Consider the following 15,286-nt stretch of genomic DNA (forward strand, 5'->3'; position numbering starts at 1 on the left):
GGGAAGAAACAGAGGAAAAGACCTCGCAAAAACAGACAAGAAGTGAACAAATCTCTTAAAGAAAGTAAGGAAAGCCAAGAAAAAAACAATTAAAAACATGAAGTAAACAACTCAAACAGTTCAAGACTTGAAAACTGAAATAGAGACAATAAAGATAACACAAACTGAGGGAATGCTGAAAATACAAAATCTGGGAAAACGATCAGGAACTACAGACACAAGCATAACAAACAGAACACAAGAGATGGAAGACAGAATCTCAGGCACTGAAGATAAACTAGAAGAAATAGATGCATCGACCAAAGAAAATCTTAAATCCAACAAATCCTTAACACAAAACATCTAGGAAATGAACACTGGGAAAAGGCCAAACCTAAGAATAATAGGCATAGAAGAAGGTGAAGAAGGCTCAGCTCAAAGGTGCAGAAAACATATTCAACAAAATCATTGAAGAAAACTTTCTCAATCTGAAGAAGAACATGCCCATGAAAGTACAAGAAGCATACCGAACACAATAGACTGGACCAAAGAAACTGGACCGTCAACACATTATAATCAAAACATCTAACATACAGAATAAAGAAAGAATATTAAGAGCAGCGAAGGGGAAAGGCCAGGTGACATATAAAGGCAGACCGCTCAAAATTACACCTGACTTCTCCATGGAAACTCTCAAGGCCAGGAGGTTCTACAAGTACTAAGAGTCCACAGATACCAGATTAGGCTACTATACCCAGCAAACTCTCAATCAATATAGGTGAAGAAAACAAGACATTCAATGACAAAGCCAGATTTTCACAATACATATCTTCAAATCCAGCCCTACAAAAGATCTGGAAGGAAAACTCCAACCCAAAGAAGTTAACTACGCTCACAAAGACATAGCAACCCAAGGACAAAGGAGGGCAACTATATATTCACAATAACACTGCCAACAACAAATCTAAAACAAACAAGCATTAACAATTAATGGTCCTTACTTTCCCTCAAAATTAATGGTCTTAACTCACCTATAAAAAGACACAGGCAAACAGAATGGATACAAAGACAGAATCCATCCTTCTGCTGCACACAATAAACACATCTAACCTTCAAAGACAGACATTACCTCAGGGTAAAGGGTAAAGGGAAAAGATCTTTCAAACAAAGGGAACCAAGAAGAAAGCAGGTGTAGCTATCCTAATATTTAACAAGTTAGACTTCAAACCAAAAGCAATCAAAAGAGATGAAGATGGTCATTTTGTATTCATCACAGAAGAAATCCATCAGCACCAAAGTCTCAATTCAGAACATCTATTCCCCAAATACAAAGGCATCCACATTCACAAAAGAAACACTACTAACTCAAAGCTCACATAAAACCTCACACACTCATAGTGGGAGACTTCAACACCCCACTCTCACCAATAGACAGGACCACCAGTCAAAAGCTTAACAAAGAAAAGAACGAACAGAAGTTATGTCTCAATTGGGTTTAACAGACATCTATAGAACATTCCAAGCAAACACAAAAGAATACACCTTCTTCTCTGTTCCACATGGAACCTTCGCTAAAATCGACCACATATTCGGTGACATAATAAACCTCAACAGATACAAAAATATTGGAATAGTCCCCTGTATCTTATCAGACCACCATGCTTTAAAGTTGGATTTCAACAACAACATAAATCGCAGAAACCCTACAAACTCATGGAAACTGAACAATGCCCAACTGCACCATACCTGGGTCAAAGAAGAAATAAAGAAAGAAATTAAGGACTCTTAGAATTCAATGAGAATGAGGACACAAAATGCCCGAACTTATGAGACATCTTGAAAGCAGTGCTATGAGGGAAGTTAACTGCACATAGTGCACATATAAAGAAAACATGATAGTCACATTAGAGAATTAACAGAAGAACTGAAAGCCTAAAAACAAAAACAAGCAAACTACCACAGAGGAGTAGAAGCCTGGAAATAATCAATTTGAGAGCTGAAATCAATAAAGTAAACAGGAAAACAGTACAAAAAAAAAAAAAATCAGTGTAACAAAACGTTGGTTTTTCGAGTAAATCAACAAGATAGACACACCTTTATCCAAACTAACCAAAAAGAAGAGAGAGAACATGCAAAATTAACAAAATCAGAAGCAAAAATGGACCATGACAACTGACACTGAGGAAATTGAGCCAATTTTGAGATCCTATTTTGAAAACCTGTACTCCACAAAATTTGAAAATTCAAAGGAGATGGACAAATTTCTAGATAACTGTCACCAAAATTAAATCAAGAACAGATAAGCAACTTAAATAGACCTATAACCCCTAATGAAATAGAAGCTCCAGACCAAATAAAGCCCAGGACCAAATAGCTTCAGTGCAGAATTCTACCAGAAAATCAAAAAGCTAATACAAATACTCCTCAAATTGTTCCACATAATAGAAACAAAAGGTTTATTACCAAACTCTTTTTACGAGGCCACAATTATCTTGGTATCCAAGCAACACAAAGACACAACTAAGAAAGGAAACTATAGACCAATACTCCTCATGAATATTGATGCAAAAATACTCAATAAAATAATGAAAAATCGAATCCAAGAACACATCAAAGAAATCATCCACCATGCCCAATTAGGCTTCATGCCTGTGTTACAGGGATGGTTCAACATACAAAAATCCATTAATGTGATCCACCATACACAGAAGTGGGAAAAGAAAAACCACATGATCACCTCACAAGATGCTGAAAAAGTCTTTGACAAAATTGAACACCCTTTCATGATACAGGTCATGGAGACATCCGGAATAACAGGAACATACTTAAACATAATAAAGCAATATACAGTAAAAAAGAGACAACATCAAACTGAATGCAGAGAAACTTAAGGCAATTCCTCTAAAATCGGGAACAAGACAAGGCTACCATCTCTCTCCCTATCTCTTCAATATTGTACTTGATGTTCTACCTAGAGCAATAAGATAACAAAAGGAGATCAAAGGGATACAAATTGGAAAAGAAGACAGCAAACAGTCACTATTTTCAGATGATATGATAGTTTACATAAGGAACCCACAACACTCTACCAGGGAACTCCTACAGCTGATAAACACCTTCAGCAAACTAGCAGGATACAAGATAAACTCAAAAAAAATCAGTAACCCTACTACATGCAGACAACAAAGGGGCTGAGAAGGAAATCAGATAAACATCAGCCTTTACAATAGCCACAAACATCATGAAGTATCTTGGGGTAATGCTTACTAAACTAGTGAAAGACCTATATAGCAAGAACTTTGCATTTTTAAACAAAAAAACTAAAGAAGATACCAAAAAATAAAAAGATCTCCCATTCTCTAGGATAGGCAGGATAAACATAGTAAAAATGGCAATCTTACCAAAAGTAATCTACAGATTCAATGCAATCCCCATCAAAATCCCAGCACAAATTTTCACTGACCTTGAAAGGATAATAATCAACTTAAAATGGAAAAACAAAAGACCCAGGATAGACAAAACAACCCTGTACAATAAAGGAAGTTCAGGTGGCATCACCATCCCTGACTTCAAGCTCTGCTATAGAGCTATAGTCCTAAAAACAGTTTGGTATTGGCACAAAAATAGATAGGTAGACCAATGAATTCCAATGAAAAATCCATATATTAATTTATACACCTACGAACACCTGATTTTTGACAAACAGCTAAAAGTATACAATGGGAGGAGGAAAGCTGCTTCAACAAATGGTGTTGGCACAACTGGATTTTAGTATGTAAAAGACTGCAGAGAGATCCATGTCTATCGCCATACACAAAACTCAAGTCCAAATTGATCAAAGACCTCGACATAAATACAGCCACACTGACTCTTTTAGAAGAGAAAGTGGGAGGTACCCTTGAATAAATTGGTACAGGAGACCACTTCCTGAACATAACACCAGTAGCACAGACAATGACATCAACAATTTATAAATGGGACCTCCTCAAACTGAGATGCTTCTGTAAGGCAAAGGGAGACCAAACATCAGCCCACAGACTGGGAAAAGATCTTCACCAATCCTACATCTGACAGAGGGCTGATCTCCAAAACATGCCAGGAACTCAAGAAACTAGTCAACAAAACACCAAATAAGCCTATTAAAAAATGGGGTACAGAAAAGAAAAGAGAATTCTCAATAGAGGAATCCAAAATAGCTGAATGACACTTAAGAAAGTGGTCAACATCCTTAGTCATCAGGGAAATGCAAATCAAAACCACTCTGAGATACCATCTTACTCACATCAGAATGAGTAAAATCAGAAACACCAATGACAGCTGGACAGGATGTGGTAAAAGGGGAACACTCCTCCACTGCTGATGGGAGTGCAAACTTTTACAGCTGTAGCGAGATATTCATTCAGTCTGAACCTGTTGTATTGACCATGCCCACTGGGGGTGGGGACAGGGGCAGATGTGACCTGGGGCAATTAGGTCTGGGGAAGGGCCCTGGAGGGCTCTCTTGCTTGTTGGATGGGGATAGAGGGCATTCAGAGGCATTCTTGGGACCAGGAATCTGCTGACATTCATCTATCTGTCGCTGTTGCAAGTTATTTCTCCCTGAACAAACATCTATTGAGTGTATCTGTTTTTCCCGATTCTTTTAAATCGTATTAGAAGTGCAATATAGATTTCCATGGGGGATCAGGTCTCACCCACAAGGTGACACATCGCTGCCAAGCTGCTTCTAAGTGCTCACAAGCGTCTGAGCGGACCTGAGGACTACAACTGCCACCAGTCCAAGTTTTCTTCCCTGAACTTCTGATGAGAATGCTGCAACAGTGCTCTGGGCCGCCACCTCCAGAAGCTGCTGTGGCTACTACGAAATGTGCCCCAAGACTTCAGCCTTCCCCAAGTAGATAGCCTGCAGTACTAATGCTGCAGCTGCTGCGAGTTTGTGCTGTGGTTTGGTATCAGTCACTGCACTGAAGTCCCTCTCCCATCCTCTCATGTTTGCTGACACTGCATGCAGAGCAGTCTCTGCTTCTAATCCTAGCAATCTACAAAAAGTTTGATTTACTCTTTCACCTAACAACACTTCCTGGCTGGCGAAGACTTTACAAGGACTGAGGTCTGAGGTATCTCCAGCTACTGGACACCATTTAGCGATACACTTGTGCCTTCTATTGGCCAGGAGTAATTACTGCAGGTTGAGCTATGCAACCAAACTGGACCATACACTACTCAGCACACAGCCTCGTAGCTGCTAGAATTCTTCCATCTGTTCCAGGACAACAGAATCCTGATAAGGAAATTGCAACATCTTTCACAATTTAAGATGATATAATAACTGAGACCAATTGTTCCATACCTATGGTGGATATCCTTATACTGCAGGACTTTAGGAATCCTTTTATTTCATGTATAGAAGGATTTTTTAGCAGAAGAAGATCATGACTTAACCAGTATACACATTTTTTTTTTTTTTTGGTATTAGCAATGGGTTTCATGATTAATATGATATTCTTAAAGAAATGATTTGAGATTAGAGCAAAAAATAAGGAACTTGTACAAACCAGAGGAAACTTAGTAACAAGGATTCAGAATATTGATAATGAAATGGAGAGCTGAAAAACAGTACACAAAACAGAGCGCTTAGAAAAAATGGTTCAGAATATTGAAGATGGCAATAGAGATCTGACAGAATACAAAACATGGAACATAAAAAATGACTAACTAGAAAACAGAATTTGTTCCATGTCCACTGCCTCAATAACCAAAACAGAAACAATGCAATGCATTAACAGGCTAGCAGAAACAGCTCGTTCCTGGTCGCATGAAGCTACTAATAAGGTTAAAAAACTGGAACATCAGATGAAAAGAATGGCAGATAGAATTTGTTTCATGTCTGAGGATAATGGCAAGCTAGTGGATAGAACATTGTTTCTGGAAGGCAGTTTACATGCCATTCAGATAGTATCTAAGGATGAGAATATTAAATGCATAAAATCATTTGTAGTTAGAGAAAACAAGAAACTGACGGATTCAATGAAGTCTCTGGAAAGTTATATGATTCAAGAAGTTCAAGCACTCAAAGAAACAATGGTGAATAGATTGCAGGCTTTAGAAGACCTTCAATCTGATACATCAGAAGGATACAAGTAACAGGACATGAAAGAGAGTTAAAATTTCCTACACCATTTTAGGGTCAGTGGAGGCTTGCCTAAGGTCATTCTCCCTTCACCAATGGCTTTCCCCATAGCTATCACTGAAAAACCAGCAACAAAAAAACACCCAAAAGGTTTCCTTGCATATCAGTTGGAACCAATATTTATGAAAGACTTAAAAGGTATAAAGGAAGTAGTAGTCTTTTACAGCATACGCTCACCATATATGAAGCAATGGGCAACGAATAACAAGGTAACCCTTAAGGGTTGGAATCAATTAATATCAGCTGTCCTTGAATAGAATAGAGGGCTTTATTGGAGTGAAGAAGCAAAAGCTCTTGACTTCAGGGTTTAAAGAAAGGTTATAAAGCTCCCCAAGATAAAATTCTTGTTGAGGGTCTTTATGAGGACCCAGAAATTGAAGCTGCATATGATGAACAAACACATCTTATCTCAATGCAGTACAGCAGTTTTGAAGGCTTGGGATAAGGTCCATGAACCATGGGAGAGGATAGAAGCCTATACCAAGATAACGCAAGGATGAAGAGAACACTATAGTGTATTCTTACAAAGATTATTTAGGGCAATACAATTAGAGGTAGAAGATACAGATTTTAGGTGAATACTCATAGAATAATTAGCTTATGAGAATATGAATCCACAATGCAAAAAAAGTGCTTTGGTCCTTAAAAATCAGATCAACACCCTTGGATGAATGAGTCCTATATACAGCCAATATTGAGTATAATGACAATACCACTAAAGATTGGGTAGAAGCAGCGGTATCCAAAGGTCTGAGAAGACATCAAGATAACAGATGTCTTAACTGGTGACAAAGAAGCTTGGGTAGGAGAAGCCATCTCCAAAGGTTTGAAAAGATATAAAAATATCAAATGTTTTAATTGTGGTAGGATAGGACATCTATGAAGAAATAGTAGGCAGAGTAGTCCTAGGAATAACACTTCTACGAATGAATCTAACAGAAGGCCTCAGCCTTCTGGGTTATGTAAAAGGTGTGGCAAAGGCTGACACTGGATAAAAAAGTGTAGATCGATCAGAGACAAGCAAGAAAATCCTTTACAATCGGGAAACTCCTTGGGGGGGGGTGCCTCTTGAGGGCTCTCGTGGCAAAGGTGGTACGGACATTCCCAGTCACTGCAGAGGACAATCTTCCACAGAATGATTAGAAAAGCCAGTGCCTATTGTAAAAAATCATACCATTCTGGATGAAAACCTAGCTATGAAAGTTAATCAAACATGAAAGAAGGAAAAAAAGAAACCCTATATATTTTGGCAAACCTCTAAAAACATTCAGAGGCCTAGACTGTTAATATGAATAACAGACTGTTTGGAGGAATTGTTGACATGGGTGCTGAGGTAACCAAATAACTAATAAATCTTAGCCTCCAAGATGGTCCCTACAAGAGTTAAATGTCCAATTCTTAGGGATTAGAACCCTATCTCAGGTAAAACAGAGCACAAGATGGATTGAATGTATAGGACCAAGATAGAGAGGAAGGTTGAGACCATATATGGTTGATATAGCAATAAATATATGGGGTGGTGATCTATTGCAGCAATGGAATATGTAGATTAACATTCCTCCAGTATTAGATATGAACCATAAACAAACTCATGGTTGTACTATACAAGAAAGACTCCAAATATCCAGGCAGTACAAAAACAGAATACAAGTGCAAAACAAACAGAGAAACCAAAAGCCCTACCCATAAAGGGGCTAACAGATGAACCTGTCTGGGTAGGGCAATGGCCTATAACATCTGAGAAGTTAGAAGCTTTAGAAAACCTGGTTCAGGAACACCTGAATTCTGGACTTATTGGGGAATCTACCAGCCCTTGGAAATCTCCCGTATTTGTTATCAAAAAAGAAATCTGGAAACTGGAGAATGCTAACAGACCTGAGAGCCATCAATAAAGTTATCCAGCCAATGGGCTCTCTACAGCCTGGAATGCCCTTGCCTTTTTTGATACCTAAAGAGTGGCCCATTATAGTTATTGATTTAAAGGATTGCTTCTTTACTATACCTTTACAAGAAAAAGATAAAGAAAATTTTGCCTTCACAGTACCTAATTACAATAATTCTCAACCAGTAAAGAGATATCAATAGAAGGTTTTGCCACAGGGAATGCTAAATAGCCCCACCCTGTGCCAATATTATGAGCAACATCCTTTGGAATTAATTTGTAAACAGTTTCCACAATCCATAATTTACCATTACATATTGTTAGCTGATTCTAAAGTAGAAATATTAGAAAAAAAGGAAGTTTTACCTCGGTGGGGATTACAAATTGCACCCAAAAAATACAAAGAGGAGATTCTATCAACTACTTAGGATCTAAAATAGGTCTACAGAAAATAAGACCACAAAAAATACAGATCAAAAGAGATCCTTACCAGACTCTTAATGACCTTCAAAAATTACTAGGAGAGATTTCTCAACTAAAAAATATTATTGGAGTAGAAGAGCATTATTTGAAAAATTTGTAAATGGCCCTAAAAGGAGACAAGGACTTGAAGAGTCCACAAATATTATAAGCTGAAGCTGAAAAACATTTAGAATGGGTAGAAAAGAGCATACTAAAGGCACATATGGACCATGTGGATCCAAAATTAGACTGTATTCTGGTCATATTACCATCTAGAGAATATCCTTCAGGGATTTTGATGCAGAGGGAATATATCACATAGAATGGGTATTTCTCCCACATAAACAAAATAAAAAACTAAAAACATACAGAGAAAATATCTCTGCGTTGATTATAAAAGGTAAATTAAGACTTTGTCAACTGACAGGAAAGACCCAGCAGAAATTATAGTACCTTTGACTAATGAGGGAATTTCCTCCTTATGGAAAGATAATGAGATATCGGCAGAGAGCTTTCAGTAATTTTTGGGAATAATTAGCAACAATTATAACAAAAGTGAGAAAATTAAATTCATAAAGAAAATGATTTGGATTCTTTCACACATTGTAAGAAAATGACCTATCTCTGGAGTTCATACATTCTACACTGATACAAACAAATCTGTTAAGGCAGGATGTAAATAAAGAAAAATAAGCAAAGTACTTCAAAGCCTTCATAATTCTATACGAAAGGCACATTCTCATAGTACTTATGGATTTTACAGAACCCCTCAATATAGTTACTGACTCTCAAAATGCAGAACGAGTCATCTTACACATTGAGACTGCAGAATTTATTCCTGATGATTCATAATTAACTTCATTGTCTGTACAGTTACAAGATACTATCAGAAATAGGACTCATCATACACACACACACACACACACACACACACACATATATCAATCACATCAGATCCCCTACAGGTCTGCCAGGTCCTCGGTTATTGATAGAAAGTATGCTAGAAGCCTCAGAGTTTCATAAGAAACACATGTGAACAGCAAAGGTTTTTTTTAAAAAAAAAAAAAGGTTATTTCTATCACTTGGCAACAAGCTAATGAAATAGTAAGAAATGCCCTACTTGCTCATTCTATAACCAAACTCCTTTACCACCAGGCAGTAACGCTAAAGGTATAAATAGGCATGAAATATGGCAAATGGATGTGTTTTATTTTGGAGAATTTGGAAAATTAAAATACGTGCACCACTCTATAGACACATTATGAGAGTTTCAATGGGCTACTGCTGTGAGCTCTGACAAGGGTGATTCTGTTATCAAACACCTATTAGAGGTAATGACCATTATGGGCATACCTGCAAAACTAAAAACCTACAATGCTCCAACGTATGTCTCCAGCAAATTGAAACAGTTTTTTTGAGTATTTAACATAAAGCACATAACCAGTATACCACACAATCCTAGAGGACAAGCAGTATTGACACCCAAACACAGATGACATAATGCTTTATTAACATTAAACTTTCTTAATGGTAATGAGAAAGGAAAAGCAGCTGCAGAAAGACACTGGATAATAGAAAAAACTTCTGAACTAAACCACCTGGTGTACTTCACCTCAGTATTGACCTCAGTACGGAAACCAGGATATGTGTTATGTTGGGGTAGGGGTTTCACATTTGTATCTATAGGAGAAGAAAAACTATGGATACCATCTAAGTTGATCAAAACCTGAGATGAACAAGAGAAACATCTTAATGAAGAGAAATGACAAGTCATCCAACAAATTGGTTCCCATGACATGTGAGGAGACCTCTCAAAGGTTGGCAAAGTGTTCTGTTATTGTCTTTACAGGAAAACAGAAAACACCTATCTTCAAACATCCAAAAGACACTGAACATGTAGGTACCTATAGAAGAGAAGGTAGCTCTCCAGAAAGAACCATTTAATGAAGAGGAATCTGATTTATGGTATAATAATAATAATAATAATAATAATAATAATAATAATAATAATAATTTCTAGTGAACTATTTCTATACAGGAAATTTATTTCTCTTTCCTATCTAGTATTCCTTTAGTCCCAGTTCATGTAAACCAATGTTGGATTTGGAACCGGATTTGGCTTTCCTTCTCTAAATTCAAGCATGTTATTAAGATAAAATTCACAGTTTCTGCCTTATATCAAGAAACCAATTCGGGTAAGGCAGAAGAAAACAAAATTTGGGGACTGTCATTTGCGTATACTTGGTTTTCTCTCTGAAATCCTAATTTTTCTCATATACATTTTCATGCTTATTGTTGTCTTTCCCAATATGCATACCTTAAAAGTTGAAACTTTTACATTGGTATTGTTGTTTAAGTTCTCCACAAGGAATAATAACAATTCCTAACAGCAATCTTTGAATTCTCCATAAAAAAGATGCCCCCCCAGACTGATAGCTGGGAAGCCAGCATGGGACTGACTCAGGCCCCCCTGAATATGGGTCTCAGCCAGAAGGACTGAGCAGTCTAAGGGACCTCAGACAGTGGAGCTAGGATGTACCCTGGTGCACAAAAGGACTTTGCGAACACATCCCCCATGGAGGGATAACTGCCTTAATCTAGAGACAGGAGAGAAGCCCTACTCCCTACTTCACAGGACCTGTCAGATCTACATGACCCCAATTGGATGGCATTCCCCTACATATGGAATTTGGGTGGGGGGATGGGAGGGGAGGGTGGTTAGGGTGTATATGAGAGGGCAGAGAGGGTAAAAGGGAGGGAGGGAGGGAGGAATAAGGAACTGGGATCGACATGTAAAATAATAAATTCAATAAAAAAAAATGCTTTGACTCCAAAATTTAAGTTCAACGACAAGTTACTGGGGAAAAGGATTTCTATTTTTGTTTCCACAGAAAATGAAAAGATGTGGATTCCTTCCAGACTAATGTGGTTTGATCAAGCCAGACCACCTGAAACAGAGTACCAGGTGATGCTACATTCAAAACAGCTGGACAAAGCAGCCTTACAGACTACAGCCAGGATTTCTGAATCTTCTTCGAATCCCCCATGACAGTGCCCCTTACCAGCAGGAAGTAGTTTGGGAAAAAACGACGCCCAAATTCCCAAATATTGTCTATAAATGTTTGTTTTCATTTAAATGGACTTGGTTATTTAAAAAAAAAAAAAAAAAAAAAAAAAAAGATGGGGCCCCACTTCCTCCTTTCCACTTGACTCAATCTGATACATCTGGACTACAAACATCACCGTAAAACCGAGTTGGGACTGTTATGCTCAAGACAACTCCTGACTAGCTAGCCGAAATGGTGCACCTTCTTATTACACCTCAGCCAGAGTTTCAATTCCTGGTTCACATGGACTAGCTACAAATGTCCCATCCAGTCCTGTTGAGAAATTTTGTTGTTAAAAATTTTTCTACTACAGGATCTCATGGAGCAATCATCATCCTATTTTAACAGGAAGTAATCTTAAGATAATGATACCCACTTCTCCTACTCTTGACTTTTAGGGATACTATTCATCTTCATAAGGTTTGTTTTAGTTACTTAGGGTTGGGTATGGAAGGTGATGCATAGACTCAGGTATGGTTTATAGGTAGATTAGCCTATCTTCTTGTGAATTATCTTAGTAATAGTGAGAATTAGTAATATACAGCTTACATTGTTATAGAATCTTATATGAGGTAACCTATGTAAAATTAAGTTTATATTCCCTTCCCAGATGGTTTTATATTATATTTTGTCATATTGTGTAAAATCTTTCCATTTATGATGTTTTGTGCACAATATCCTTACCATATTCTATGTATGTATACTTATGTTGAAGACATTTTGTATATCAATACAATTTAGGATATTTATATCATGCTACACTATACAGTTCTACCTCTGGTCAAGACATTTCTACTCTACCTCTGTTTTAGAGGTTTACATGTGTATATATATATGTGCATAGTTATATAGTTTAAGCTTTAGTCAGGAAAGTTTCAACCAGTTTCATAGCTAGGTTCCTGAGTATTATAGATTATCTTCATCCATGTTTTTATACCTATGCCATTAGTTAGAAATAGATGCTTAATCTTCAAACACTTCATAGACATGCAGAACATGGTATTTAAATGTTTTAATATTAGTATTCCATTGACATGAGACACTATTGCTCCTGACAGCCCCGCCCTTTTCCCGAAAATATGTTGGGCACTGTTGTCACTCCTTCTGGAGTCCATCCTTGCCCTGGCTATGACCTCTTGGACAAAGAACTGCCCTCCCCTACCTCAACCACTGATTTGGATGTGCTGTCCTATGTGCTTATAGGAGGCAAACATAGAAGACTGCTGAAACTGCCTTTCTACCTCCCTGCTTCTGTAGTGGTCTGTCAGATACTCTAGGCTTTAGCCAAGACTGTTGCAACAACATTGCTGTGAGACTTTGGGAGACTGTCCAGGTAACTTACTGTTTCTATCCTGGCTGCACCATTTGTAAGTTGCCAATCCACACTTCCTGCCTACCCTAGTATTGTTATCTTCCTTCTCATGTCTTTGATGAGGCTGAAGATTAGACTATCACAATTATTATTCTCTCTTCCTAGTTAGATATTTTAGGTACTAGACTTAAGCTTTCCAGCTTAGGACAACTCTATTGTAAGCACCATTATGCCTTCACCCTAGGACTAGATATGTAGGCTTTAAGTGTGTATGTTCTCAATTTTCCTTTTATTAAAGCATACTTGTTATTCACAGCTTTGGATATATTTTGTATCAAGCCTAAATATTTCCTATAGACTAAAAGGAGAATTGTGTGCTGAGATATTGACTCTGTCCACACATGTTGCATTGACCATGACCATTGGGAGTGGGCACAGGGGCGAACGTGACCTGGGGGAACTAGGTTTGGGGAAGGGGCCCTGGAGCACTCTTCATACTTGCTGGACAGGGACAAAGGGCATCCAGATGCATCCTTGAGACCAGGAACATGCTGGCGTCCCTCTGTCTCTGCTGTAAGTTATTTCTCCCTGAATAAACATCTATTCAGCCTATCTGTTTTTCCAGATCCTTATTAATCCACTATAGTACAGCCACTTTGGAGATCACTATGGTGGTTCCTCAGGAAAATGGGAATCAGTTTACCAGAGGTCCCAGCAATTCCACTCTTAGGCATATACCCAAATGATCCACATCCATGCAACAAAGACATCTGTTCAACTATGTTCATAGCAGTATTATTTGTAATAGCAAGAACCTGGAAGCAACCTAGATGCCCCTCATCTGAAGAATGGATAAAGAAGATGTGGCACATTTACACAATGGAATACTACTCAACAGGAAAAAAAAAAAAAAAAAAAAAAAAAACCATGGGAATCTTGAAATTCACAAGCAAATGGAAGGAACTAGAAGAAATCGTTCTGAGTGAGATAATCCAGTCACAAAGAGGAACATGGGAGGAACATGGTACGTACTCACTCATATATGGATTTTAGACATAGAGCAAAGGAGTACCAGCCTACAATTCACTGCCAGAGAAACTAGGATATAAAGAGGAACCTAGGATGTTGGGAGATGTCATTCTGTAAATATGTTCCTCTTACTGGTTTCTCTGTTGGCCAATAGGAAAGCAAGATAGGCAGGTAAAGGAGACAAAAAGGATTCAGGAACAGCAGGAGGAGATTCAAGATGTAGAGATTTGAGGGAGGAAGTAGTTCGGACCCTCTCTCTGATAAGATAAGACCATGTGGAAACACTTAGATTAGTAGAAATGGGTTAATATTTAAGATAGAGCTAGCCAATAAGTAACACTAATAACAGGCCAATAGCTTTATATCTAATACAGTGTCTCTTTGTGTTATTTGGGGCTGACACGGAGGTGGGCTCAGGCTTGCAGGAAAACTATTGGTAACACTAAGAAATTCATACATGGTCTCTCACAGAAGGGGAAAGGGATAAGATCTCCTGAGCATACTGGGAGCAGGAAGGCGGGACAGTGAGTGGAGAGGGAGTCATGAAAAAGAAAAGGGGAGAAGGGGGAATAGGAGAACATAGGGGAGCTGGAAGATTGAGTGGGGGAATGCATAGAGGAGCGCAAGAGATACTATAATAAAGGGAGCCTTATCAGGTTGAAGAGAAAACTGGTAATAGGGAAATGTCCAGACACCTACAAGGATGACCCCAATTAACAATATGAGCAACAGTGGAGAGGCTACCTTAAATGCCCTTCCCTGACAATGTGATTGATGACTACCTTATATGCCATACTAGAACCTTCATGTAGTAGCTGATGGAAACAGAAGCAGACACCCATAGCTAAACACTGAGCTGAACTCCTGGAGGGGTCAAAACCAGGCTAGAGAAACCCACAGACAGCTGACCTGAACAAGGGGAGCTCATGAACCCCCAGACTGATATCTGGGAAACCAGCATTAGACTGACCCCTGAACATCGGTCTCAGTTGGAAGGCCTGGGCAGTCTATGAGACCTCTGACAGGGAAACTAGGATGCACAAAAGGACTTTGGGAGCACATTGGCCATGAAGGGATACTCCCTTAGCCTAGAGAGAGGAGGGAAGTCCTAGACCCTATTCCAAATGAATTGACAGACTTAGATGATCCCTCCTGGAAGGCCTCACCCTCCTTGTGGAGTGAGTGCAGAATAGGACGGGAAGGATAGGTAAAATAAGGAAAATAATTAAAAAAAAAAAAAAAAATATATATATATATATATATATATATATATATATATATATATATTCCTGAGAAAGCTCTGGTACCTACCCCATCCCATCTCC

General features: G+C 38.3%; 1 protein-coding gene across 1 annotated transcript in view; it reads right to left on the reverse strand.

The window, feature by feature from the left end:
- Window positions 1–15,286, reverse strand: part of Asb3 (ankyrin repeat and SOCS box containing 3) — a 198,676-nt gene that overhangs the window by 72,264 nt on the left and 111,126 nt on the right. The gene's annotated exons all lie outside the window — the stretch shown is intronic.

Source organism: Phodopus roborovskii, unplaced genomic scaffold, assembly GCF_943737965.1.
Source record: "Phodopus roborovskii unplaced genomic scaffold, PHOROB, whole genome shotgun sequence".
NCBI lineage: Eukaryota > Metazoa > Chordata > Mammalia > Rodentia > Cricetidae > Phodopus > Phodopus roborovskii.